At 47.6% G+C, this 25710-nt stretch overlaps 1 protein-coding gene and 2 non-coding genes across 4 annotated transcripts in view; all 3 read left to right on the top strand.

Annotated features, from left to right (window-relative positions):
• Positions 1-25710, top strand: part of SYT9 (synaptotagmin 9) — a 176064-nt gene that overhangs the window by 146301 nt on the left and 4053 nt on the right. The gene's annotated exons all lie outside the window — the stretch shown is intronic.
• Positions 11048-11119, top strand: TRNAV-CAC (transfer RNA valine (anticodon CAC)). The gene has a single exon. It is a non-coding gene; the product is annotated as a tRNA-Val (tRNA).
• TRNAV-CAC (transfer RNA valine (anticodon CAC)) lies at positions 20201-20272 on the top strand. The gene has a single exon. It is a non-coding gene; the product is annotated as a tRNA-Val (tRNA).

Below are 25710 nucleotides of genomic sequence, written 5' to 3'. Positions count from 1 at the left end.
GATGGGAGTGGACCCCCAGGCCGGGCCACAGGACTTACAGTAATGCTCATAAGTCAGAATACGGGCCAGGAGGTGAGCAGTGAAGCCTCCAGCTGAGGCTGGAGAGGCTGGGCAGACAGACTTCAAGGTGAGTCTGAGATGAGACTTTAGCAACCAGGAGGGCAGGGTCGGGACACAGAGCAGAGGAGCGGCAGAGCCCTGCAAGGGAGTTACCCTGAGCACGTTACTCCCCATGCTGCCCCGTCTCAGCCCCACTGCGTGCACTCACACCTCTGTCCCCCATATCTGTAGAAGAGGCTGTCCTCACCACCGAGGTTCATAAAATGTAACCCTGGCCACAGATGATGGGACCCAGAGGGTCACATGCTCCCAGCAGCCAGTCTGTGGGCTGCCCAGTGACACATATCACTGATACCCCAAGGTGGGTTAGGTCAGTCAGATACTACCCCTGAACTTGGTAGCTACCAAGAAGTGAGGCATCAGCAGACCTATGAGATAAAGGGAGGCTTTAGAGGTCTTAGTTGGCCGTGAAAAAAACTCACAGAAGAAGTACACTGAAATTATAGTGAATGGAAATATACACAGTACGAGATTAAGAATCCAATTGGTGAAAACAGGAGAGAACAGAGAAGTCTCATTAATAGCAGACCAGAGCCAAGATCCAGAAGTTCTGACACTGACGTTGCAGGGGTCACCTTGGACCCAGAACAAAACTCCTGCCTGGTTCCCTTACCATCATTCCTGCTCTTGAACTTCACTGAGGGTCCATTTCTGTAGTTGCCCCATGAGTGCTTTTACAATAAATCACCACCACCACCCCTAGCTAAACTTCTGAGCTACCTTGAAGATGTCTCTGTTCTTGCAGCCTGGAGCCTGACCAAGACACCTGTGGGCTTAGGATGCCCAGGAGGACATTTGGGGGCTGTTGGATCTGGGCCACTCTATCCAAGTTTGCACAGTTTGCCACACTGCAGGTATACTTAAGATGAAACCTTAAAATGGTGGGACTGTCTCTGAATAGGAAAGAGGCTAGAGTGAGCAGAACAACAGAAGTAGAAATGAGATTCATGCCATTGAGAGGAGGCCAGAGTTTCTGGAAAAGAACCACAAATGATGGAGAAACCTAAGAACGTGGGTGTGAAGAAAGCTGCTTGGAGGGAAGCTTGAAAGACCCTAGTTGGTGACTCCCTTTCATGGGGCATAGAGCAGCTGTGCGTGGACCGCAAAGATGCCTTCCCCATGTTGAGGAAGGTGTACCAAAGAGTCAGCCGAAACTGGGCAAACTCACTACTGCTCGTGGCCACGGGCAATCCCAGCAAACGTGGATGCATCTTCAGACACAATGATTTGGGGGTAGAAAATGGGGAACACAGGTGGTATTTTCATCACTTCTTCCCATCGCCCTTTGGAACTCTGGAAGACTGAGAAAAAGCCCAAAGATCAACAACTGCCTCAAAAGATCAGGTTGATGTTTAGCTGAGGCTGTGAACCCTTAGCTTCACATATCAGAAGAAACCATTCTTAGCCAAGCATGCAGACGATCTTACAGAGAGGCGGGAAACTGATGATTGATGAGTTAGTCCCTTAATGCAAGGGAAATGACACAACAAAACAGATAATCCCTGAGACCCGTTGTTATGAATGATATTAAGTGGGATGTCGAAAAAAGAGTTTCAGGACAGGCGGTGTCACAGGAGGGAAGACCAGAAGCCCAGCTGTCAGTGGCCCGAGGTGTCCTGATGCCTCCTACACAGAGAACAAACACGAACCCAGAGCATGTCAGCAGACACCCAAGCATGTCAACCGACCACTTAGAAATGGGCAGATTAATGCACTGTGCCTGCCTGGGAAGCTGTGCATCCGAGGCTGAGATGCACTGAGAAGCAGATGTGTGGGGCTTAGCAGACATGACCCCCCTCTGGGAGTACCACAGGTAGAGAGGTGATGCTCTCCTGAAACAAGGCCTGCATGAGTGCAGAGGCACAGTCTCATTGTGGGGAGAAGCTCACTGAGAAGACAGTCCCTGGAAATCTTTGGTTGAAAACATAGGATCTGACAAGTTCCTGAGTTGCTTTGCTGGCAGGATAAATCAGAATACTCTTCATGCAAAGAACAGAGGGATGGGGGGAGGGGCAGATGAGGAGTATGGGATTAAGAGACACAAACTACTGTGTATAAAGTAGATAAGCAACCAGGATGTAGTATAGGGATTATAGCCATTATCTTATAATAACTTTTAATGGAGTATAATCTATAAAAATGCTGAGTCACTATGCTGTACACCTAAAACTAACAGAGTATTATAAATCAACTATACTTCAATTAGAAAAAGAACAGAAATCCTGACACAAACTGGATTAGACAGTGAGAAAATGTATCGCCTGGCGAAGGAGTCAGGGTTGAGATGGGGACTGAGGGTTATAGATTCAGGGGCTCATGGTGGGGTCAAGGTCATGGATCTTTCCAGGCTGCTGGGCCAGCCTTCCTTTTTGATTCATCTTCAGGTTGGAGGTGAGATGGTTGCAGTGCTAGGCATTGCATCCAGATCTGAAAAGGACCAGAGGAAAATGCACTTCCTGAAGCTCTCTATCAGGAGCAAGGAAGAAATTTCTCAAGTCTCCGAAAGGCTTTCCCCTTCCATGTCATGGCCAGCAGTATGACAATTTTTACGTCCATCATTAGCAAGAGAAATCAGATTATGTGGGCCAAATAGGTCCAGTCCTGGAGATGGATCCCTTCCCCGAGATGTCTAGGTGCATGGGGTGAGGTGGGAACCTGGGTAAATTCAGGGTTCACTTAGGAAGAAGAAAATGGGGGGATGCGTGGTGGGCAAGTGATTAACAGTGTACTTCACAAGGCATCTTCTGATAAATGTAGACAGTGAGTCAGAAAAAGTATATATCAAAATGAGGACAAGGTGGGGAGGGTACAGCTCAGTGGTAGAGTGCATGCCTAGCATGCTCAAGGTCCTGGGTTAAGTCCCCAGTACCACCACTAAAAAAAATAAACCTAATTACCGCTCCCCTCAAAAAACAAACAAAAACAAAACAAATATATATCTTTTTTGATGAGGAGAAGTAGAAAGAAAAGATGTCAAAAAATAACTCTTTTGCAAAGTAGAAGTAATGAGACCCTCAGGAAAACCAGCGGAGAGACTGAGGCAGTGAAGGCGTGTTTAGATATGGTCAGATTCTACCATAAGCTTTAGGATAAAGATTTTCCAAACCTTGGAAGGGAAAATAAAGGTGGACGTTTTCCATTGTTGGGAGCCTGGATGGAGAGACTTGGAAAATTTGAAAGGCGCCGTAGAATGCTCTTCTGACTCTGCAGTTGGAAGTGACAGTAGGGAGGCACTCAGAGAAACGCAGTTCCTGATGCTCTACACAGACGCATAGGAAAGATGAAAGGAGGGAAATGCTGTCTTGCCTTTTCTTACGACCTGGTATCTCTCAGCACCACCCTGCCCCTCTGCAGCACTTCCGCTGTCTAGAAACATGAACTTTGCCTGTTTCTCCACTTCCCTGAGGAGCGCACTCCAGTCCTGAACCTAGAAGTCTGCTCCATCTGTGCTGGGAAGCTGGGCCTTTTCAAGGAGCCATGTACTTGATGCAGGGCCACAGGTGTGTCACAGCTAGGAGGCTGTGAGCATCAGGCAGCAAGTCGCTTTGGTTAAAAATACCTGACAGCATGTGCCTTTTCATAATCTCCTGGGCTAAGGACTCCCAAAGCTACTGATCCTCGTAGCATCCCAAAGGGTCGTGTCCTACCACCTGGGTTTGCCAGCCGCGTCCCATCCACCAAGCGCAAAAGACCTTCCCCTGATTTGGAGGACACCATTTTCCAACTTGGGCAGAATCCCTTCTTCAGAGTGACATGAATACCATCCCCTCGTCCCCCAGTAATATGCGTCTCACCTCCAGCTGTGAGTCCCCATCCCTCCCCTGATGTCTGCAACTCTGGACTCTGTCATCTGTCATTTTCTAGCCAGTTCCAAAAGGCTCAAGCTGACGCAGGCAGGGCAGCGGATCAAGTCTGGATCCCAAAGCTCGCCAGACCAGCAACCCTGGCTGAGAACCTCTCCAGGTGAGGGCTGATCCAGGCCGGCAGGACACGGTCCTGCTCCCCACCTGTCACCTGTCACTCCTCTGTTCCTGCCATCAGTACTTCAAGGACAGTCCACCTAGAGGAGAGCTCTTCTTTTAAGGCCCCAGGGCTCTGCCAGTTCCCACACCTGAGGGGGACATTTAGCGCATCCTTCACAAAACCAGCCCTACTGTGGTCTTGGCCCTCTCTCCTGAGCCCAAACCAGGGTGGAAGATGATGTGATCCCGGACTCTCAGAGTGTTTGTCAGTTAAGGGCCGGAGTCAAAGCCAGGGGTAAGTCTGGGGACCCTGGGGGCGCTCAGCACGGGGCTTGCCCTGCCAACACGCGGCTCTAGACCACTTACTTCACCTGTGATCCTGACATCAGCTCCCTCCACACCTCGACCCCAGCACTGGCCACCAGCCTCTCTAGCTCCCCACTCAAACTGCTCACCCTCCTTTATGATGCTGGGCTTTGCTGGACTTCTGTCAGCAATTTTCTCCAGTCTTGGTGCTCTCGCCTAATACTCACGTGGGTCATAAGACCCAAGTCATCCTCTAAAACAGGCCTCTGCCGTCAGCTCTGCTACCCTTTGCTGCCCTCCTCTGGCCACTGGGGTCACTGCAGGTAACCCTTCAGCACTCAGATGACTTCACTGATGTGTTTGTTCTTTTTTTTTTTTTAAATTGAAGTATAGTTGATTTACAATGTTGTGTTAGTTTCTGGTGTACAGCACAGTGATTTAGTTATATATATATATTCTTTCTCATATTCTTTTCCTTTATGGTTTATTACAGGGTATTGAATATAGTTCCCTGTGCTATACAGTAGGACCTTACTGTTTGTCTATTTTATATATAGTAGTGTGTATCTACTAATCCCAAACTCCTCATTTATCTCTTTTCTTCTCCTTTCCCCTTTGGTAACCACAAGTTTGTTTTCTATGTCTGTGAGTCTGTTCCTGTTTTGTAAATAAGTTCATTTGTGTCCTTAATTCTTTTAGATTCCATGTATGAGTGGTATCATATGGTATTTTTCTTTCTCTTTCTGGCTTACTTCACCAATGATGATCTCTAGGTCCATCCATGTTACTACAAATGGCATTATTTCATTCTTTTTTTTATGGTTGCGTAGTACTCTGTTGTGTATATATATACCACATCTTCTTTATCCAGTCATCTGTGGATGGACATTTAGGTTGCTTTCACATCTTGGCTATTGTAAATAGTGCTGCTATGAACACTGGGGTACATGAATCTTTTCAAATTAACGTTTTCTCTGGATATATGCCCAGGTGTGGGATTGCAGGATCATGTGGTAACTCTATTTTTAGTTTTTTAAGGAACCTCCGTACTGTTTTCCGTAGTGGCTGCACCAATTCCCATTCCTCACGTGCTCATTCTTAAACGCTTTTTTAGGGCCGCTTTGTAGTGTGCAATGTGTGGACACAGGACTCAGCGATAAAAATACATGGTGCTCGCCTTGCATAAGCACAGAGTCTACTGAGGAAAAATGGAGAGAGAGAGAAAATGAATGAATATGAAGAGATGGGAGTGGGAGTAAATGAATTTCAGCGTACCCCTGTGAACCTAGATTTGCTCAGCATTCCACAGACTCCCCTGCCTAGCACCTTCACCTGACAGAATCCCTGGAATTGAGCACCGCTTCCCCTTTAGGGGCAGAATTGGAGACTCTGACCTTCCCTCACCTCCGCCTCCCCCAGTAGTGGAATGTGTTGGTCACACCTGTCTTCTTCCTCCCTAGCATTTTATGGTTTGTTTTCATTTGTAAACCAAATATTTCTGAGCAGGCGGTAAGCATTCCACCAGGCACTGGAGATGCAGGGGGAAAACGCTAATCCCAGCCACCGTGAAATTCACTGTCCAGTTAAGGGGATGGATGCAAGTAGATCATTATACACATTGTTCGATAACAGCTTTGATAAGCGGCATCTGGTGCAGTGTTCAGTCTTGTTCACACCTAGTGAGAGCCCTGTGAGGATAGGGCGTGGGGTCCTTGGTTCGGGGTAGAAGGGGTGAACGACAGAGGAGCAGAGCCTGCGCGCACAGTAGGCATCTCAGGAGGTGCCGAATGTGTGGAAGAGGTTGCCGAGACCCAAGCCCATCGTTTCCCACAGCCTCTGCTGGCATCCAGCTCCTGTGCTCTCTCCCCGCCTCTTCCACCCCCTCCTCCTCTCCAGAGGCCGATCCGGATGTATGGAACTGTCTGTGCTGGCCGGCACCTTTGCCAGGTTCCTGGTCAAGTTGAGGACAAGTCAGGAGCCACACAGTCCAGTATTGCAGGGGCCACCTCTGCTCTGTTCACCGAGTTCAACCCAATCCTCCAAACAGCAACTGGCCCATAGGAAGAACCCAGAGATTCTCTTGTGGCTGTTGAATGAATATGTGAATTTTGCATAATTATCCAGGCAAGACCCTAGTTTCTGCAAGGAATTTAATTATGACTGAGTTCTTTTGATCAATAGAGACAACTCTTCTGGTTCATTGTAACTAAAAGTGGATTTATAACCTAATTTGGTTTATTGGCCGCCAACAGGGTGTAGACCCTGAGCTGCAGTGACCCCATGGGTCAACCTCCAGCACAGTGAGAGTGCCACTGGCCTCCCTGAGCTGAGATTTAAGGGCACCCCTTTCTTCAGCCAGTCTTGGCCCCTAGTGTGAGATCAGTGTGAGCGGGCTGGTCTGAGAAATCTTCCTGGTAGAGAATGGGCAGGAGGGAGGATTGCCAGCAGCAAGGGAGAGCGAGCCATGCAGTGCCAGTGAAGACCAGGGCTGCAGAGCAACCGTGAACGGGTCTGAAGTTCCGGGAGAGGAGGCTTTGCAAGAGCAGTGTTTCATTGGGTCGGTCGGGGGCCACGTGGGCCCCTGGGCCGGGAGTGGCCGACTTGTGTTCAGAGATCCAGCAGGAGCTGCAGCACATTTTGCTTAAAACTACAGCTGGTTTGTAATTTCGGCCTCAGACGGTAATTACAGCTGCTGGGGCTCCTTGGAGAGATAATTACGGAAAGGATTCAGCACATTCATTTTATCTACACACTTAACCATCAATTAAATCATTACCATCTAATCCTGTTCCAGAGTCTAGAGATGAACTGTGAATGTGTAATTTTCAAGGCACCGAAGTTTGTTTTCAGTTGGTTTTAAGTGAGAAATTGCCCCATTTCCAGAGCCAACAGAAGCACATGTGCTTGCTTTCCCTGGGAGGCAGAGCCCAGGGAAGTTGGGGCCTGCTGGTTGCTCTCTCCCCAGGCCCTGGCCACAGGAGGTGGTGCCAGCTTTGCCTTTGATCTTCCTGGTGATTTTGCAGAGCTGGATGGCCCCTGGGACTAGAGGAACCTCGAGGCAGAACAGAGGATGGTTTGTTTGCTGAGAGGCTGCCGGGAGGGTGCCCCCTGCTGGGATTTTGCAGAGGCCCTGGACCACCGGCCACTCGCTAAGAGAAAGGGGTGAGGTCTTCTCACTGAGGGAACCCGCAGCCTGTGATGTGTAAAAAGCACAGGCCCAGGGCTCCTGGGCTCACGGTTCGCCCCCCACTTCTGGGCTGGGTGTCCTTGAGCCAGGCCATGAACTTCTCCAGGCCTCAGATGACTCAGCTTCGGGAAGGTGCAGGAGTAGGCCGACCTCGCGGAGCTGCCGTGAGGCTTGCCAATGAGAAAGCCATGTCACGTGTTCAACACAGTGTCTGGCGCTTAATGGACGCTAGGGACAGTGCGATCACTGGTGTGATTTCACATGCAGGCAGGTACCAGGGAAAGAAGGGAGCAGAGGGAGAACCCAAGTGTCCAAAGATGGGCGGCCGTGAGGCCCAGTGGCCTCTGAGAGAGCATGGCGCCAGCCTTGGGCTTCACAGCCGCTGCCCTCTCCGACCCTGACCTCCCTTGGTGCTGACCCCCCAGGAGCCCTCTGCTCTGTGACCCCGTCCCTTCTGATCCAGCCCTTCCTTCCTTGGCTTCTGCCCTTAGGCTCCTCCAGGAACCTTACTGCCAAACAGGCCTGCTTCTCTCCTGCATCTCTGAAGCCCTTTTCTGTCTCTCTCAGAAGATTCCGTGAGCGGTCCGTCAGCCAGTGCTCTCACCCGTGCTCAGACTCACACATACTTCCCTGCCACCAAACCCCATATGCCAAAGCAAAGGGACACCAGGAAGTGTGTGCCCCTGGACCCCAGGAGTGTAATACGAAAGAACAGTTCTTCCTCTCTGAGGAATTAGAGAAACCTGTATTTAGTTGGGAAAAGATATAGTCTAGTTTTTAATCTTAAAAATAAATATAATATAGTTTTTCTTAAACAGTCTAGGTTCTGCATTGTCTATTATTTTGATACAGTCTGTGTCCCTCTCTGAGTTGTGCTGTATTATTACTTTCTCACCTTAGTGTATGTGATACTGATTGCAGAGAATTTATTACAGAGTTCAAGCTAGTATTGCTCGCTGTGTGACAGGCCAGTAAATCGAGAGACAAGATGTTGGGGCAAGGAATAGCAACTTTATTCAGAAAGCCAGAAAACTGAGGTGTGTCCCACAGAACTGGGAGGATGCTTTGTTGGCTAGGAGGCTTCCGGGAGGGTGCCCCCTCAGAGATCCAGCAGGAACTGTAGCACGTTTTGCTTAAAACTACAGCCAGTTTGTAATTTCAACTGGGAACTGTGTCCCAAAGAACCATCTTACCCAAGTTAGAATTCAGGCTGCTTTTACGCTAAAAGGGGAGGAGGGAGGGTTTGTTGTTACAAACTTCTTGGTGTCAGAATCCTTTGTTCTTGCAGCTGTCCAAGTAGGTCAGGTCATGGTGTCCCTGTAAACTTCCAACAAGACAAATGTTGTCCTCTGTTCTGCAACTTTTTGTCTCTATGTGAATGGAAAGTGTTAGACCCTTAAAGGTCAGAGCCTTGAGAATGGGCTCTCCTGTATATTAAAGGCTATGGGCAGCATTCTTTTACAAAGGGTGCAGAACCAGCATGACTCAGCACAGGAAACAGAGCACAGGGTTGGAGCTAAAGGAACAGGTCAAATATGGAGTCAGATTTGTCCTTCAGTATTACACTCCTAGGGTCCAGGGGCACGCACTTTGCTTTGGCATATGGGGTCTGGTGGCAGGGAAGTATGTGTGAGTCTGCAGCAAGGGTGAGAGCACTGGCTGACAGACCGCTCAGCTTTTCCACTGCTCTGTGCCCCAGTGAGTGCCTGGGATTGCCTGCCTGCTTCCTGTCTCCCGGGCACCTCATCCCAATTCTGTCTTTCCCTTCCACTTTCCTTGGCTTACTTTCACAGGATGGAACCCAGATTCCTTTGAGTGCACACAGCCATTCACAGACTGGCTCTTTTGTCTCTGTCTGGAGTCACAGTCCTCCGTCGGCTGCCCTTTGACATTTTATGCCCCAGCCAGGCCACACCAGCTCCTAGGATGCAGAGATGCTGCGCTGTGACCTCACTTCACTTTTGCATGTGCTGTTGCGTCTGCCTGAGATACCTCCCCAGAACGGCCTTGCATACTTCTTTAAGATTCAACCCAAGCGTAGCCTCCTCTCCCATGCAAATACCTTTGTGATAGCTCCCATAAGGCTGTGTTGTAACTTTGTGTTTGTCTTCCTGAATAGATGATGCGTTCTCTGGGAGCAGGGATCGACTCTCATGTGTCTCTGAATCCCTAGACCCTATGTAGGCCCCAGCACATGAGTAGGTGCTCAGTGTTGACTGAAGGAGAGAGAGAGATATACACAGGGAAAGAGGGAGGGATGCAGGGCCCAGCTTCTCACGTGCTCAGCATGAGGTTCACAAGCCCCTTTGCTGACTCCCAGACTGGGGGTCCTCAGTGCACTCAGTGCACGATTCCAGTGGTTTGCATGTTTCAACCTCTACCCCCTGAAAAGCTGATGGGAAAAACTCACCGACGACATCGCCTGCTTTGACTGACAGCCTGGAATCTCCAGTTCTGGAAAGGCTTTTAGGAAAAGTCTGAACAATCCACAGAGAGATACAGCTGGGCTTCAGGGTCCCGAAGACTCTGGGTATTTCTTACTTCCAGGTGATTTTATAACTTTGCTTGTCAGTCTGAGAAGGTACGGAATGGAGGGGCAGGAGGGGAGGTGGACAAAGGGGAGAGGCCGTGGCCTCCAGAAGAGTTCAGAGCCACTGCTTCTGTCTCAAATCTGTTCTGCAAGCAGCCTTTGCTGTGAGAGGGAGCCGTGCTCAGGTGCGGGGACCTGGCCTGAGGCTTTCAGGAAGCATCATTGCCTTTGAAAGTGTGAAATTGAGCGGTGTGCACACAGACACCTGGTGGGATCTTGTCTTCTCTGCTCAGGGCTCCAGTCCCCGCGGCACCGGCCACACAGTGGAGACCAGGTACAAGCACACACCTCCTGCCCAGAAGAAGAAAGCATCCTGCGTGCGTGCTTCTGGCGGCTTCAGCTAGACCGCTGGGATTTATTTACTGCCATTTCACACTGTGATCATCCCGCTCCAGTCTCTGCTGAAAATGGCAGTGGTACCCACCGTCTCCAGTGTTGTATAGCATACTTTTTGTTTTCCAGACATCACTGAACTCATTTAATAATGGGCAAAACCCCTCTGCTGCAGATCCCAAAGAATTCGTTCAAAATAACTCACCATTTATATAAATAACTCACCTCCAAGATAATTCTGCCGTGGACACACTGAGTTAGGGTCTGTGTCTCTACAGCTTTTCCAGAGATCTGTGTTACCTTCCCACCCCGACCGCCATCGCCACTATATGCCCAGCTCTGGGTTCACAGTGGGATGAGTTGGCACCCAGGTGGGACCCCTCCCTGGCCTGGTTACTAGTGTGGGGCAATGGCAGGGCTGGGGGTGGAAGGGAAGATTGGGAGCAGGAGGGGCCTTAATTTTCATAGATGAAGAGGGGCGGCCAAGGGTGTTACTGGGGGTAGCTGGGAGGAGAGATGGGCGGAATTACAAGAAGGCAAAGGAGCTGCGAGGGTATAGCTCAGTGGTAGAGCCTGTGCTTCACATGCGCAAGGTCCTGGGTTCAAACCCCAGTACCTCCATTAAAAATAAATGAATAAACCTAATTATCTCCCCCACCAAAATAAAAAAAAAAATTTTTAAGGGTGGCATAGGGGCAAAGGCATGAAAGAGCAAAAGAGACAACACTACCCTAAGAAACGAGGAATTCGAAGGATGGAGTGGAGAGCGCTGCAGTCTGCAGTCGTGACGTCAGGGAGAACTGGGGTTGACTTAGGGGAGGAGAGGGATGCAGCTTTGATAAAGGTCATTGATGAAGAGGTTGGCAGGTGAAGAGCCCCAGAGGAGGGTTGGAGATGGTTCATGAAGGGGGCTCATTCAGGGTGGGGGAAGTACAGAATAGAAGATGACGGGACAGTAGGGAGAGGAGAGGCTACTGGACAGTGTGGGTGGAAGGCAAAGGAGTGGGTCCTGGCAAGTGTGGTCTCAGGGGCAAAGGCTGCCTTACCTGGAGGAAGTAGAGGGACCAGGCTGCCCTGCGGGTGAAAGAGAAAGGCACAAGCACTCTCAGCCCTGCTGTTCTCCGAGTTGTCTGGGAGGGGGCCTGAGCCCTCTGTCACCCGTGCATCCACTCATGCAGCCATCACCCTGGGTCTGATGTGCCCTGACCTCCCCACCAGCCGCACCCTGACGTGCCTGCCTGACACCCCCTCCTCTCCTGCTGCCCTGGTCTGTGCCCATCCAGTCCTGTGTCTTGCCTTCTCCCCAGTGCTGGTCACTGCACTCCAGACAAGCAGGCACACCTTGCCTGTAACACGATGCTCAGATTAATAATAAGACAAGGTTAGCTTTCCTGCATGGAACACCTACTCCATCCAGGGCACTGTGCTAAGTGCTGTACACGCATCATCTAATTTAACATTCACCCTGTGAGGTAAACTGTATTATCTCCCCAGATGAAAAAACAGGCAAGAAAGTGGTAGAGCTAGCATACCAAGGAGACGGCATTTTGTGTCCACTGTCATAAGCCCTCTCCATACTCTCTGTGAGTCTTACACTCCAGTGACTTGGGCTCGGCCCTGTGACTTGCTTTATCCACTAGACTGCAAGTGGGGGGACAGTTCCAAGTGAGGGCTTTAAGAAGCATCACATGTTTCTATTCACCCCCTTGAGGTTTTGGCCTTTGTCATGGGAACTACCTGGGCCCTGGAAGAAGAAGACACAGAAGCAGACCTCTACCTGTCTGGAGCCAGGTCCAGCTGAGCCCAGCAGGCTGCAGCCCACCCGCAGACCCACGAGCAAGAAATAAGTGTTTCTTGTTGTAAGCAGCTAAGATTTAGAGGTTGTTTGTTATTGCAGCAAAAGCTGACTGATACAGATTTAAACTAGACCTTTCTGATTCCATACAGAGCTTTTAAAATCCCAGTGTTCTTGAGGGGAGGAAAATAGCTCAGGGGTAGAATGCATGCTTAGCATGCACAAGGTCCTGGGTTCAGTCCTCAGTACCTCCATTAAAAACAAACAAACAAAAAAATCACAGCATTCTTCCATGCCAGTGCTTCTTGAGCACAGATACCAAGGCTGTTTGGACTGGATCCAGACACAGACCTCTCTCCATCCCTTAGGAAAGGCTTTCTCTCCACCTCTCCAGCATCACATTGAAACAGGTGGCCTGCACCTGTCCAAGATGCTGTTTTCTTTTTCTTCCCCTGCCCTCCTCCTAGGAGAAAACTTGCATGTACGTACACCTCCCAGCAAGTCTCTCAAACCTGCTTCCCTGCCAGTCAGGCAGCTTAGAAGAAGGTGCAGCTGAACCAGTCAGACACAACCAGGTTCTCACATGGCCAGTCAGCTCTGCTGGTTCTAAAAGGCCCTTCCCTCTGTGCTGTTATTATTCAGCTCAGTGAAGAATGTAAAACTAAAACAGCGCCTTAGTGTTTTCCGGAAAGTTCTTTTGTTTTCATCCTTCTGGCACTAATTCACTGTTCCTTGACCTCACATTCCCAAATGATTCGTCATGTAAGTTTTTTGCTAATTTTCAGTTGTTTTGCTTCTGCTGTTTCTTCCTCCACCTAATCATCTGCTTCAATATAACCATAATTTTCAAACCCAGTAGGATGTGCAACGAATAATATGCAGTAAAATTAACTGAAAGCCTCCTTCAAAAAAAGTTTCTAAAAGTTAATGGAATATGTTTTTTTATCTTAGTAGTCATGTTACATTCTGTGGGTTTCTTCCCACAAATGTGTTTTTCAGTTTTGTATTCTGATCAGACTAAACTTTGTAGCTACAAAGATTGATTCCTTCAGATTAGAACACGATTTTCCCTAGTTATCTTAACGGGAAAAACTCTGAAGTGAAAACCTACAATTTTTCATATGCAGCGCTCCTTCTTCCTCTTCTGGTAAAAGAACCCCATTCTCCCTGAGGACCCACCCCCGCTACCCCGTGCATCCACGTGGTTTATGTGGACCTAGCCACAACCTCTGCTCCAGTGTCTCCGTGTGCCCCCAGGCTACATCCAATCAGCACAACCAGGGGTTGGTTCAGGGTGGGCATGGGACCCGTTTAAGGCCTAGGAGTTTAATTGGAGCCATCAGGAGTCACATCTTCCCACTGGACCTTGCAGCTGTGAGGATGCAAATATGGTGTAGTTAGCTGCTATCTTGCCATCATAGCAGTCGACCCAGAATGAAACCAATCAACGGGAAGCAGTTTTGAGAGATGGGGACAGTAATAATGACTCCTGAACCCCCGAAGGGATGGAGAGGCCGATCAATCAGCAGACCGAGATGGTAAAGGGGCATTGATGGCATCGCTCAACATCTCCACACTCAACAGCTCCGCAGCGCAGGGGGTACCTGGCCAGCACCTGAACAACACAAGAAGGGGAGGAGAGAAGTGAGAGTGGGTGACGGGCCGGAAACCTCAGAGGGCGGTGCAGGATGGGGAGCTGACAGGACACTGGCCATGGGGCCGGTGCAGGGACAAGTTTCGGTGCAGAGGCAAGCAGGGTGGCAGAACCTCCACCAAAGTTGGGGGTGCAGAAGCTGCAGTGCAGGGCTGGGACCTGGAAACCAGAACAGGCAGGGCAGAGCTGGCACTGGGACAAGGGAGGCTCCGCAAGCTTTGCCCGGCTCCAGGGGCTGCAAGAATAACTCCAGGCCCCACCTAGTGCAGGCGTGAGGCTCCCGTTGCTCCCCCAGAGGTGGAAGGTTCTGACTCATTCACCTGATCACAGCGCTGATCACAGCCGCAGGGAGCCGCGGCGCCTCGGGCACTCTGATGCCCAGGGCCTCCTCTTAGTTTATTTTAATTACATAGAATAGAAACCAGATGGAACTAGCTTGGGAGTTTTTGTAAGAATTGAGGGAGGTTTCTTGGAATTCAAGGGCAGGGATGGATCTAGGTTCCAGGAAGGACTGGGGCTAAAACTGGAAACTTTGGGGAAAACAGTCATTTGTTTTTCCTTTGATTCTGCTCTCTCCTTCCCTCACTTCTACATTTCGCTGTCTCTCTGTCTCTTTCTCTCCATATTTTCATCGCTGTCTCTTTTTTCCCTTTCAACCCCTTCCCCATTTTCCTGTAGAAGGACTTTCATTTGCCTTGACTTGGGTGCCCTTCCTTGGTCCAAGCAGCTGAGACAGTGGGATGTGGGTGGGGAGGGGATAAAAAGAGGGCCTGACTCACCGCCATGGGTGGGGGGCACTGCAGATGATGGAGAGCGGGGGTGGGGGGGGTTGCCGGTGTGAGCTGGGAAGACACTCCAGTCTGTTCCTCTGACCCCCAGGGCTGGCCTTTGGCATGTCAACTGAAATAAATGCACAGCCTAAAAGTTGAGAGTTATGTTTTACTTGGTAGACAATTCTGAGGACTCAGCCTAGATGACAGCCTAGATCGCTCTGAGGGACTGCTCCGAAGAGGTAGGGGAGGAGCTAGGATATACAGGAGCTTTACAACAAAGACCAGGTAGTTGGAACATTAAAAGATTACTTGTTAACTGAAGAAAACCAGGCATCTCAAGTTAAAGAATTTAGCTCTTTTCTATGTATGGGAGGAAGCAAACATTTGGGTTCATTGAATTCATTCCTTTGACAAGTACTTAGCTATCTAGGGCCAGTATCCTGTCCTTTCTTATTCTGAGTCCCCTCAGAGTGCACCATTGTGAGTGGCTGCAGAGGCCAGGCTGCAGGCTAGTCTTCAGGGGGTGGGAGAGGGCAGCTGCTGATGACTTGATGGCTTTAGCATTCTTTGTTTACTGATATGCTTTGCGTATTTTTCGTTCACAGATATATTTAGCACCAGTTCCCACTGTGGTCCTCAGGTGTCCCGATCTCTGCACCCCAGTGTTTATTCAGCCTGCATTCACATTGCACCGCCCTGGGCCAGGGGCTCTCCCAGGTGACAGAAACCAGTATTGAGCAACAGGCAAGATGCCTGCCACCCTGGAGCTTGCATTCTAGTGGAGGAGACAGACAGTTCACAGACAAACCAACCAAAAATGGGTCATGAGAAGTTCGAGGATGGAAATACAGAAGAGGGATGTGATAGGAGTGGATGGGAGGTGACACCTGATGGAGAACTGGAGCAAGAAGCAGACAGCAAAGCAAAGGCCTGGGAAACGCGGGGAGGAGGCGGTGGTGGCACTAACCCCTGATTCAGTCAACTAGCCGCCCTTTCCCCAGCCTTGCTACACTCTCAGCCACTTTTTTTTCCTTTTCACCTATTTCCAGCCTCTTGGTGAAAGTCCAAGGTCCTCAGGTTGTCTGACCCAAGCCTCTGCCCTCCTGCCTGCCCTAAGCTGATTTCCTCTCCCTACTCGGCTTAGCAAATCCCTGAAGAATGTCTGTCTACATGTCTCACCCTTTCTCCTCCCAGCTGCGCCCCGGGCTTCTCTGCTGCCCATCTTTGCAGGTCTCAGAAGTGCTGCTTCCAGCCTCCAGTCTCCCCTGCCCTGCTCTTCCCAGGCATGGACATGGCCCCTCCTCAATTCCCTGAAGCACAGCTGGTGCCAGCTGTGGCATTCAGTGACCCCTAAGGGTTAGGGGTGACCTGAGTGATTGCAAGACAGAACATCCTGTAAAACTGAAAATGTAACCTGGGAAAGAAACATCCTCCTCCTTCTGTCCCTGATGACCGCAAACTGCCATCAGGAATGTACTGTTCATTATGCAGGATAGTGCAGCCTCATGAGCTCAGCCTCTCAAGCTAAGACAGCATCCAGGCTCCACCTTCGATAATCTAACCCCACCAGCTCCCACCAAGAGCTTCTTCCCAGGGCCATGCAGACTGCCCTGCAGCTGGCTCCTTCACCCGGGAGCCAGGCTAAGTGACGCTGAAAGCAGCTCTCTCTGGGTTCCTGTTCCTAATTCACACAAAGCCCAGCGTTAATTGCGTTGTGGAGAGAGAGGTTTCACGGTCTACTATCAGGTGTAGTTTTTAGAAGAGAGCAGATATTCAGATAAGAGAAAAGTAATTGTGCTGGTAGGATTTTTTTTTTTTTTTGATATTGTGAGACTCTTTGAGATGCAAAGCTAATGGCAGGAGTAATACCAAAAATATTATTAATATTTTAATGTTATTAATAAACATATCAGTATAGGCCTGTATACCTTGGGGGAAAATAAATGTTCTTATGTCATACCCTCTTTTCAAACAACAAACACATTTAAGGATCTCTGTCTCTCTCTCAGGAACAGAAGCCGTAAGACATCATATTATTTGTATTATCACATACTTAATTGACTTTTAAAATTAAGTTCTATTCAGCCTATCAGGTGTGCTCATTCCATACAACTGCATCACAGTGTTTAAGCTAATTCTTAGAACTCCTCCCAAGGTAAGGAAAAACACATCCATAATCTCGCCTGGCAAAGGCAAGGTGAGCACGAAGGGCCTGGGAGACGGAGTGAAGACCCGTTTAGGGCAGTCATGCGTCAGTATTTTGTCCCTCATGATGTCACAAGAGGCTGCAAATCCTACAGCTGCTCTTTGGCCTGTGTGAACTCTGGGTGTGAGCGACCACTTCCTGGTCACCCCTCTGGTCAGGTGAGATTAGCCCCAGCAGGTGCCCGAGACGGAGGTCGCCCAGTGCCTGTCATCTCTCCGTCAGGTGGTCTGCGGAATAGATTTCAGCAGCCCTGGTCGTTTCCTTCTCATTGTAAGCCATTCTCCTTAAGAAGGAGAACCCTGACTTGGCCAGGTCTTTCTCCTTCAGAGGCTTCCTGGGGCTGCTCATACCTATTTAGTTTCCTAAATTAATTTTCCATTTTGAGCCTTCCTCAGCCTAGAATGCTTTTCCTCTACATTCTCACCATATAAATCCCACATGATCCTCAGGGTTCAAATGAAGTGCCACCTCCTCTGTGACCTGCACCCCACTTAGCATGACTTAGCACAAAGTGTATCCAGAAGACTTCAATTGCGATTCACATCAACCACTTACCACCTCTAGATTTATAGTAACTTAGGTACATCTGTCTTTTCTCTTGATCGTGAACCCCTCGATGTCTAGGATTGTGTCCTCCCCCTGGTGAAAAGTGGGGTCTTTCAACATTTACTCTATTTAGCTGATTTGGGCACACTGCTAACCTTGGATAGAGATGGTGATGAGCCTTTCCTCTGTGGTCCACAGAAGTTTCCAGTATGTGATGGTCAGCAGGCAGGAGGGGACTGATTGGTGTGAGCGTGCCCCAGGGAGGATGCAGACAGATGCAGTCTGCACACAGCTCCTCACCGTGGGTGGAAGCACCCCAAGGAGAAATGCAAGGTACCCACACCTGCAGCAGGCTGGGGGCACCTCCATCCAGTGTCAGGCAGATGAGAGCTTGAGGACACTGAGGTCTTGTTCACTAGCCAGAAAATCCCACCATCCATAAAGGTAATATCCTGAAGTCAAGTTCACAGGTGAACAGATCTAGCATCCATTTTATTGTGCGCTAATGTTTAGGGTCATCTGGGGGTTGGAGGTAGATATACGACTCTTCATTTGTGATCTCTTTGGTATTTGTGGCTTTTGTTCTTTTTTAGAGCTTCACTTGTCCCTTTTCAGGAAATGCTGAACTTAAACTCTCTGGTCCTGTTTGGGGACCAGCCAGATAGAGCTCTGAGGAGCCAAAGCCCGCTATCTCCTTCCCATCTTCACTGCCCAGGAAGATGGGGACTACCAAGGCATGAGGGCTGCTTTGGCCGTGCCCACATGGTCACTTACTCTGATTTCCCTGCTCTCCAGTGTGCTCCCCAGTCCAGTCTCTACACAGCTTCCAAATCTGACCATGCTCCTTCCGTACATAAAATCCTTCAGTAACTGTCCTTTATCCAGAACAAGATCAAGGTTTTTATCTTGGCATTCAAGGTCCTCTGTGACTCCTCCCCCATCTCTTCTGTGCATTATGTTGAGGCCAGGCCCAATTACTAGTGGTCTGTACCCTGATTTTTATTCACCCCATGCCCCTGCTCCTGCTTCAAGTCTTTTCTGTGTGTGCGCTATCCTTTCTATGCGACATTGCTTGGCTAGATTCAACTCTTCTTTTAAGCATCTGCTCAGCTGTCATCTTCTTCAGGAAGCATTCTGGAGATCCTCCCACTGTGAGTTAAATGTCTCATCTGCATTCTCTCCTCCTAACCTGCGCCCACCCCTAACGTAACATTCGGTGCCACTTGATATTATCTGTGTGCGTGTCATCCACAGCGCATCCAGATGCTCCTTGAGGACAGACTGTTACTCATCATTGTATAACCAGTACCTGGCAAAATGCCTGGCACAAAGCCAGCGTCTTGTTGGATAGAGTTCCAATTTCTTCTATCTTGCAACTTGGGGAATGATGCTGATTTTTTGAATGGACTCTGCATTTCAAATTTCCAAATATACAGGCCTAGAGGTTCTATTAAAGTATAAAAGTAACCCAGGGCTGGCTCTGAAAGCCAGAGAAGCTCCATTTTCTGGAGCCCCACTTCTTCAAGTGCAGGGTGACATCCGTGAGAGGTAAGACAGTGCGGTTAAGTTCCCGGTCATTGTCTCAGCTGAGATTTGTGGCAAGACAAAAGCCCAGACAGTTCTCATAAAGGTCTCTGCCAAAGAATCATCTTAGCTGAAAAGCAGGTTGGGAGATCCATGACTGTTTCCTTCAGGAAGCTCAGAATTCCTTCATGCTTTTTTATTTTTTTTAATTTAATTTTACTTTATTTACTTGTTTTTTGGAGGAGGAGGTAATAAGGTTTGTTTGTTTGTTTGTTTATTAATGGAAGTACTAGGGGTTGAACCCAGGACTTTGTGCGTGCGAAGCACACACTCTACCACTGAGCTACATCCTCTTCCCTCTCCTTCATGCTCATAATCACCAGCTGCTTATCTCAGCAACCGTCAAGACTCCTCTTTGCATTACCTGCATCCTTTCTTGTATTGTGGCATCTGTTCAAGCAATGATCAGTTTAGCTGCCTTTAACACAATTACTTTGCAGAGGGAAGCGGGGGACCCAGTCATTTACTTACTCATCAGGAAATATTGGTTGAGTACCTGCTCTGGGTATACATCTGTGAGAAAAAAATAGATGAAAAATGTTGCCCTCGTAAAGCTTATATTCTAGTGAGAGAAACACAAAATAAATATTGTAAATGAACGTAATATGTAATATTGAAGGTGATAAATACTATGAAAAATACAATTAAGTAAGGAAGAGGGACTGAAAGCATGGTAGGGGTTTTTTGGTTGGTTGGTTGGGTTTTTTTCGAGGGGGATTAATTTTAATGGAGGTGGTGGTAGGCCTCAGGGGAGCTGAGACATTTGAGCCAACACTTGAAGGGGATGAGGGGGCACACCATGTGGATTTGCAGGCTGAGGGAACAGCCAATACGAAGGCCTTGAAGGTTGCACAAGGAACAGTGGGGAGAGCAGTCTGGGGGATGCAGGGTGAATGAGAGGGAGAGTAACAGGAGTGAGATCAGGAAGGTGAACAGGGTGGGTAGGGCCCAGGTTGCATAGAACCTAGTAGATCTTCATAAGGACATTGGTTCATACTTTGAGATGAACAGGAATGTTAGTGCAGGATTTTGAAGAGCTATGTGACATGATCTGGGCTTACAGCTGTTCTCTCTGGTTCTGTGCTGGGATCAGACATAGGGGCAAGAGTGAGAGTGGGGAGAACCTTTAAGAGTCTGCTGGGGCAGAGGAGTAGCTCAGTGGTAGAGTGTGTGCTTCACATGCATGAGGTCCTGGGTTCAATCCCCAGCACCTCTATTAAAATATACAAACAAACAAACAAACAACCTAAATACATCCCTCCCCCAAAAAAGCTTACCATCTAAAAGTCTACTGCTATTATCTAGATGGAAACAATAGAGGCTTGGACCAGTGTAGAAGCAGAGGTAGTGGTAAGAAGTGGTTACATTCTGGATATATTTTGGAAAGAGATCGAATAGGATTTCCCAATGTAGGGTGTGACAGAAAGAAGCAAAGGGATGATTCCAGCAGTTGGGGCCTGAGCAACTGGAGGATGGAGTTGCTATGAAGTGAGCTAAGGAAGGCTGCAGATGGAGCACCTATGTGGGGCAATCAGGAGTCTGACCTACTAAGTTTGAAGCATGTATTGGATACATCTACAGGGAGACATCAAGTGGCGGGTAGATGCAGAAATCTAGAATTCCAGAGGTAGGTCACGCTGCAGTTGTAATGTTGAAATGTAAATGGAGAGGAGAAGAGGCCCAAGGACTAAAAATTGGGATATTCCAATGCTTAAAGGTAGGGGAAAGAAGAGAAGCCAACAGAGACTGAGAAGGAGAAAGTCACTGAAGCAATAAGAAAATCAAGATGGAGGTTGGTGGGTAGGATGTAGCTCAGTGGTAGAGGGCATGCTTAGCATGCACGAGGTCCTGGGCTCAATCCCCAGCACCTCCGTTAAAAAAAAGAATGAAAGAAAGAAAAAGATCAAGAGAACATCCAAAGACAAGAGGGAAAAAATTGTTTGAAGGAGATGATCAGGTCTGTCAGATGTTGCCAGTAATTCAAAATAAGATGGGGACTGAGAACTGACCCTGGGTTTACCAATGTGCTGGATATTGGTGATATGGGATACAGGGCTAAATAATGTCCCTCCCCAAATTCCTGTCTACCTGGAACCTCAGAACATGACCTCATTTGGAAACAGAGTTTTTGCAGATCTGTTTAGTTAAGTTAAAATGGGGTCATCCTGGGCCCCAATGGATGGGCATGGAATCCAGTGACTAGTGTTCTTATAAGAAGATGATGTGAAGGCATAGAGGGACACTCAGGGAGAATGCAGTGTGATGACAGAGGCAGGAATTGAGGTGACATAGCTATAAGCCAGGGAGCCAAGGATTGCCGGGAGTTAGGAAGAAGCAAGGGAAAATTCTTACCTAGAGCCTTCAGAGGGAGCATGGCCCCACTGACATGCTGATTTCAGACTCTGGCCTCCAGAACTGTGAGAGTAAATCTCCGTTGATTTGAGCCCCCTGAGTTTGTGGTATTTCGTTACGGCAGCCCCAGAAAACTAATATACTTGCTGTCTTAGGCAGCTCAGACCACCGTGACACAGCACCAGAGACTGGGTGGCTGAAACGACAGAAATTTGTTTTCTCACAGTTCTGGAGGCAGGAGGTTAGAGACCAGGGCACCAGCATTTTCCTGGTGAAAAAGCCCTCTTCCTGGATTGCAGACGGCAGCTTTCCACTGGGTCCTCACATGGCAGGTGGAGACAGACACAGAGGGAGCAGGAGCGAGAGCTCCACAGTGTCTCTCCTCACAAGGTCCGCTAATCCCGTCACAGGGCCCCCCCCATGACCTCATCTAACCCTGCTTACCCACCACGACCTCATCTTCAAAGATGAATTTGGGGGTACACAATCCAGTCCATAGTGCTTGGTAAAGCGGTCATTTCTCATCTATGTACCTCGATTTCCTCATTTATAAGATAAGGATGATGATAGGGCCCACCTCAGAATTGTGGTGAGGAGTAAATGAATTAATATATGTAATCTTCTTAGCACAGGACATATGAAATGCTACATAATGTTAACTATTATAATGATTATAAATATAATCATTTTGCTTTGAAATTAAAACATTCATTTTCACTTGTTCTTTGCTTAATTCTCAATTAGCTCATTAATTTGACAAATTAAATTTTCCTAGAGTTCTAAATACCAATTTCACACTTAATCAAATTCTCTTAAATGTTTCAAATTAAATAGGAAAAAACCTTATAAATCTAGCAAATAAAATTCTTCTAATATTTAAGCACTGTATAAGCAGTTGATTGACTATAGTCCCTTGAACATTTCAAACTAAAGTCACAAATTTAAAATGTGATCAAAGCAAACATTTCAATTATCTAACGCAGCAGGTGTTAAATAAAATTGTTCTCAAGGACTGTTAACTCATGATGCTATTAAATAAAATCTTTATACAGTTAGATTAAATTACCTTAAGCATTTCAACATCTGAAAAATCAAACTCATAAATTTAATACATTGGATTTTCCTGAGCATTTAAACATTGACTATAAATTTAACAAGTTCTCCTAAATATATGCATTAAAATCGTAAGTCTAGTAAATTTCTACTATATCATTCCATTAAGCATTTACCTTTAAAACATAAAGCAAAATTATGTTATTACACTCAAATAAATATAACTTATATAGATACGTCATTACTTCATTATTTGTAATTCTTATTTGTTTTACCTTTCTGGCACTACAAAATTACTTTTCCAAGTAGCAGGAGTAGAATTATTGTTCAGGTCCTCTATAGCGAATGAGATTACAGATGGCCATTCAGAGATCTGAGTCCCAAACTGCAAAGGTAGGTGACTGCTCAGACCTGGGACAGGGCATGGGCTGCCTCCTAGGGAGATTTCACCAGAGCTACGCACTAACAAGGGAAGTCCCTTCTTTTGGGTGGCTTTTGCCAGCTGCATTGTCAGTGGGAAATATCCTCAGGCTTTTAAAAATGGAGTTTTCACAATCCAGTGCATCGCGTATATCCAAGGACCCTTTCAACTTTCACTCTTACCCAGTTTTTGTTTTTTATCATAGATGTTTTCTTTTTCTTCCCTGATTTGACTAGATGGAATTATGCGCATGTGCGACCATGTGTGCGCGTCCGGTGGCGCATGAATACACACACAGTTACAATCGAGCTTCCTGATGAGGCTTCATTTGCTCTCTCTTCCTTCTTACCATCCGTGATGTCAGCTACTGACAACTGTGAGCTGGTCAAGAGCAGCGTGTGCATTGGCATCTTTGTGTTTCTAGTGGTCAGCACGTTTGCCTGGTGCTCAGTAAATGCTTGTTGAACGAATTAATGAATAAATATAGTGAGTGTAAATTTGGACTAATCAACCCCAAATATCCTCTACCTAACTTCATCAGGTGGAGTAAGTTTTTCCTTGCAGTAATTCACTAACTTGCCCGTCATCCGAAAGACCATGACAGAGCTCTTACCATTTGAATGGTGCCTCACTTACAGCCCTTGCTTCTTGCGGGTGTCTGATGAATCCCTCTCAGTAATAGCCTGCCTGTCACACATGTCACCATTCACCACCTCCCCCTCAAGTTTGACTTGACAATGGACCTTAACACACTTTCCTACAAAGTCTGGACTGTTCAGAATTCTTTTATGAACTGAGAATCCTTTTTAGAAAGGCACCATAATGGAATCGGCATTCATGGTGCCATAATTTGCCATCCTGGGCAGAGTACTTAAGAGCACACATTTAGATCCGTAAATCCTGGCTCTGCCACTTACAAGCTTTGTTGTTTTGCTTTTCTCAGTTATCTCTGTAAAAAAGTAACTTTGGTATCTATCACAGAGGGTGAGGCATGTATTGAATAAGGTATGCAAAGCTCTCAGGATAAAGTCAGGTGCTTGAATGCTCAATAAATAGCAGTTATTACCCAGATGGACTCTTTTGTTTTTGTCTGTTGCCCCGGTCTCCTGGCTGGAAACGCAGTTACATTCAAACTGCTTTATTCTTTAACATACTGATTCTTTAAGGGGCAAGGGGGAGTGAAGACTAAAGAATACCCTCCTGGGGGAAGTCGAGAAGACTCAGATTCTGAGCGCATAGCACATGTTTCTTCACATACTTGCAGAGCTGTGGTAAGTAATAAATAGTGAGATCCCAAGATTTCCATGCTTTTAAAATAAAAATTTAAAATACAAGTTTAACAATATTAAGTACAGTAAGATTGAATCATGTAATGAGTCACTTCAATTTTTGACAGGCTTCTTATTTCAAAGCCCTCAGCTACTTCCTGTAATCAAAGCCCATTTTCCAATTCTCGGGCAGATACCACCTAATGATCCACTTAATCTTTTCATGTTCTTAATTTAGGGTCAGTTTCAGTGGCCTGTCTCACATCAGCTGTCATTTTGGTGATCGAAATGTCACTTCACATTACAGTTTTCATTGGGACAGTTCTCATCTTTGGTTTCAATTCAATTTAATGCGAATCAGATCCATATGTCTCCGGAGAATTGAATTTGCTTAAAATCCTCTCTGTTCAGTTAAGATCGTAACCACTACTTCCTGGTGATGCCAGTGAAGTTCCGGATACCTTCTAAACCCCTGGTGCTGCCTGATTACACGGATGCTGCTGCTTCTGCTGGCTGAGGTGGGCTTAACACCAGCACTGGGACCCGTGAGGCGGCCTTATGGCCATCTGTGCTTGAACCACCTCTGCTGTCTCTGGTCTTGATGCCGCAGTCTCCACCATCCCATCCCACCCCCAAACTCCTGCTGGATCAGTGCTCCTCTGAACTATAGAAAAGTCTTCCCTTATACCTCATTTAACAGAGATCTTGTCTGAGAAACAGCTTATTAGGTTATAAGAGTTTAGAAAGGTGTTGTAATTTGCTTATTTTGGTATTTGTTTGTTTGTTTGTTTGAGTTTTTCCAGTCTTCTCCCCACAAGACAGACAAAAGGGGCTGAGCCACACACAACACAAGTCACCCATGCCATACTCAAAACTGCCCTTTTCTTGGAACAACTCAACTACTTTTCTCACACCTGACTTGTATACCTGACTTTCCCTGGGAGAAATTTGTTTCCAAGAAGTTTCTCTTATAAGACCCTTGGTGGAGATGACCCTACCAGTCGGCCAAATGTGTTGAAACTCCTTTATCCCGTCATCCTGTGGGCTGGTAGATTAAAGCGTTCTGGGGCCTTAGTGGCACTGGCCAGAAGAGGGAAACAAGGATGCTGGGGCCAGGCAGGATCAGGGCCCAGAAAACTAACCCAGCTGAAGAAGGGGGAGACCATTTGGCCTCTCCACAGTATTCCCAGGGGCTGAGCTTGATTACAGCTAATAGTGTACAAAGAAACTCACCAAGTGAGCAAAGCCTAGCTCTGGAGGTCAGTTGGGAGCTGTCGTGTGATGTGGCCATTGGCAGCGTGGCCTCTGCTTTTGGTATTCCTGGTACGGGGACTAGTAGGAAATGGGCTGAGGTCATGGCCCGGCCCTCTAAGCAGGCCATAGGTAAGGCCATTACAAACCAGATGTAGAGTGGTCCCTTAGGCTGGGCACTCTGGGAGAGCTCTACCCAAAGCAGTCTGAAGGGACTGCTCAAATGGAGAAGTGAAACTGAGGTCACAACAGGGAAGAATGGGGTCAAATGAGATACACATGCAGGTCACTGGCCAAGGGAATCCAGAG

This window comes from Camelus bactrianus, chromosome 10 (assembly GCF_048773025.1).
Source record: "Camelus bactrianus isolate YW-2024 breed Bactrian camel chromosome 10, ASM4877302v1, whole genome shotgun sequence".
NCBI classification, from domain to species: domain Eukaryota; kingdom Metazoa; phylum Chordata; class Mammalia; order Artiodactyla; family Camelidae; genus Camelus; species Camelus bactrianus.
The sequence above is the reverse complement of the archived record's forward strand: the minus strand, read 5'-3'. Positions and strand labels throughout refer to the sequence as shown.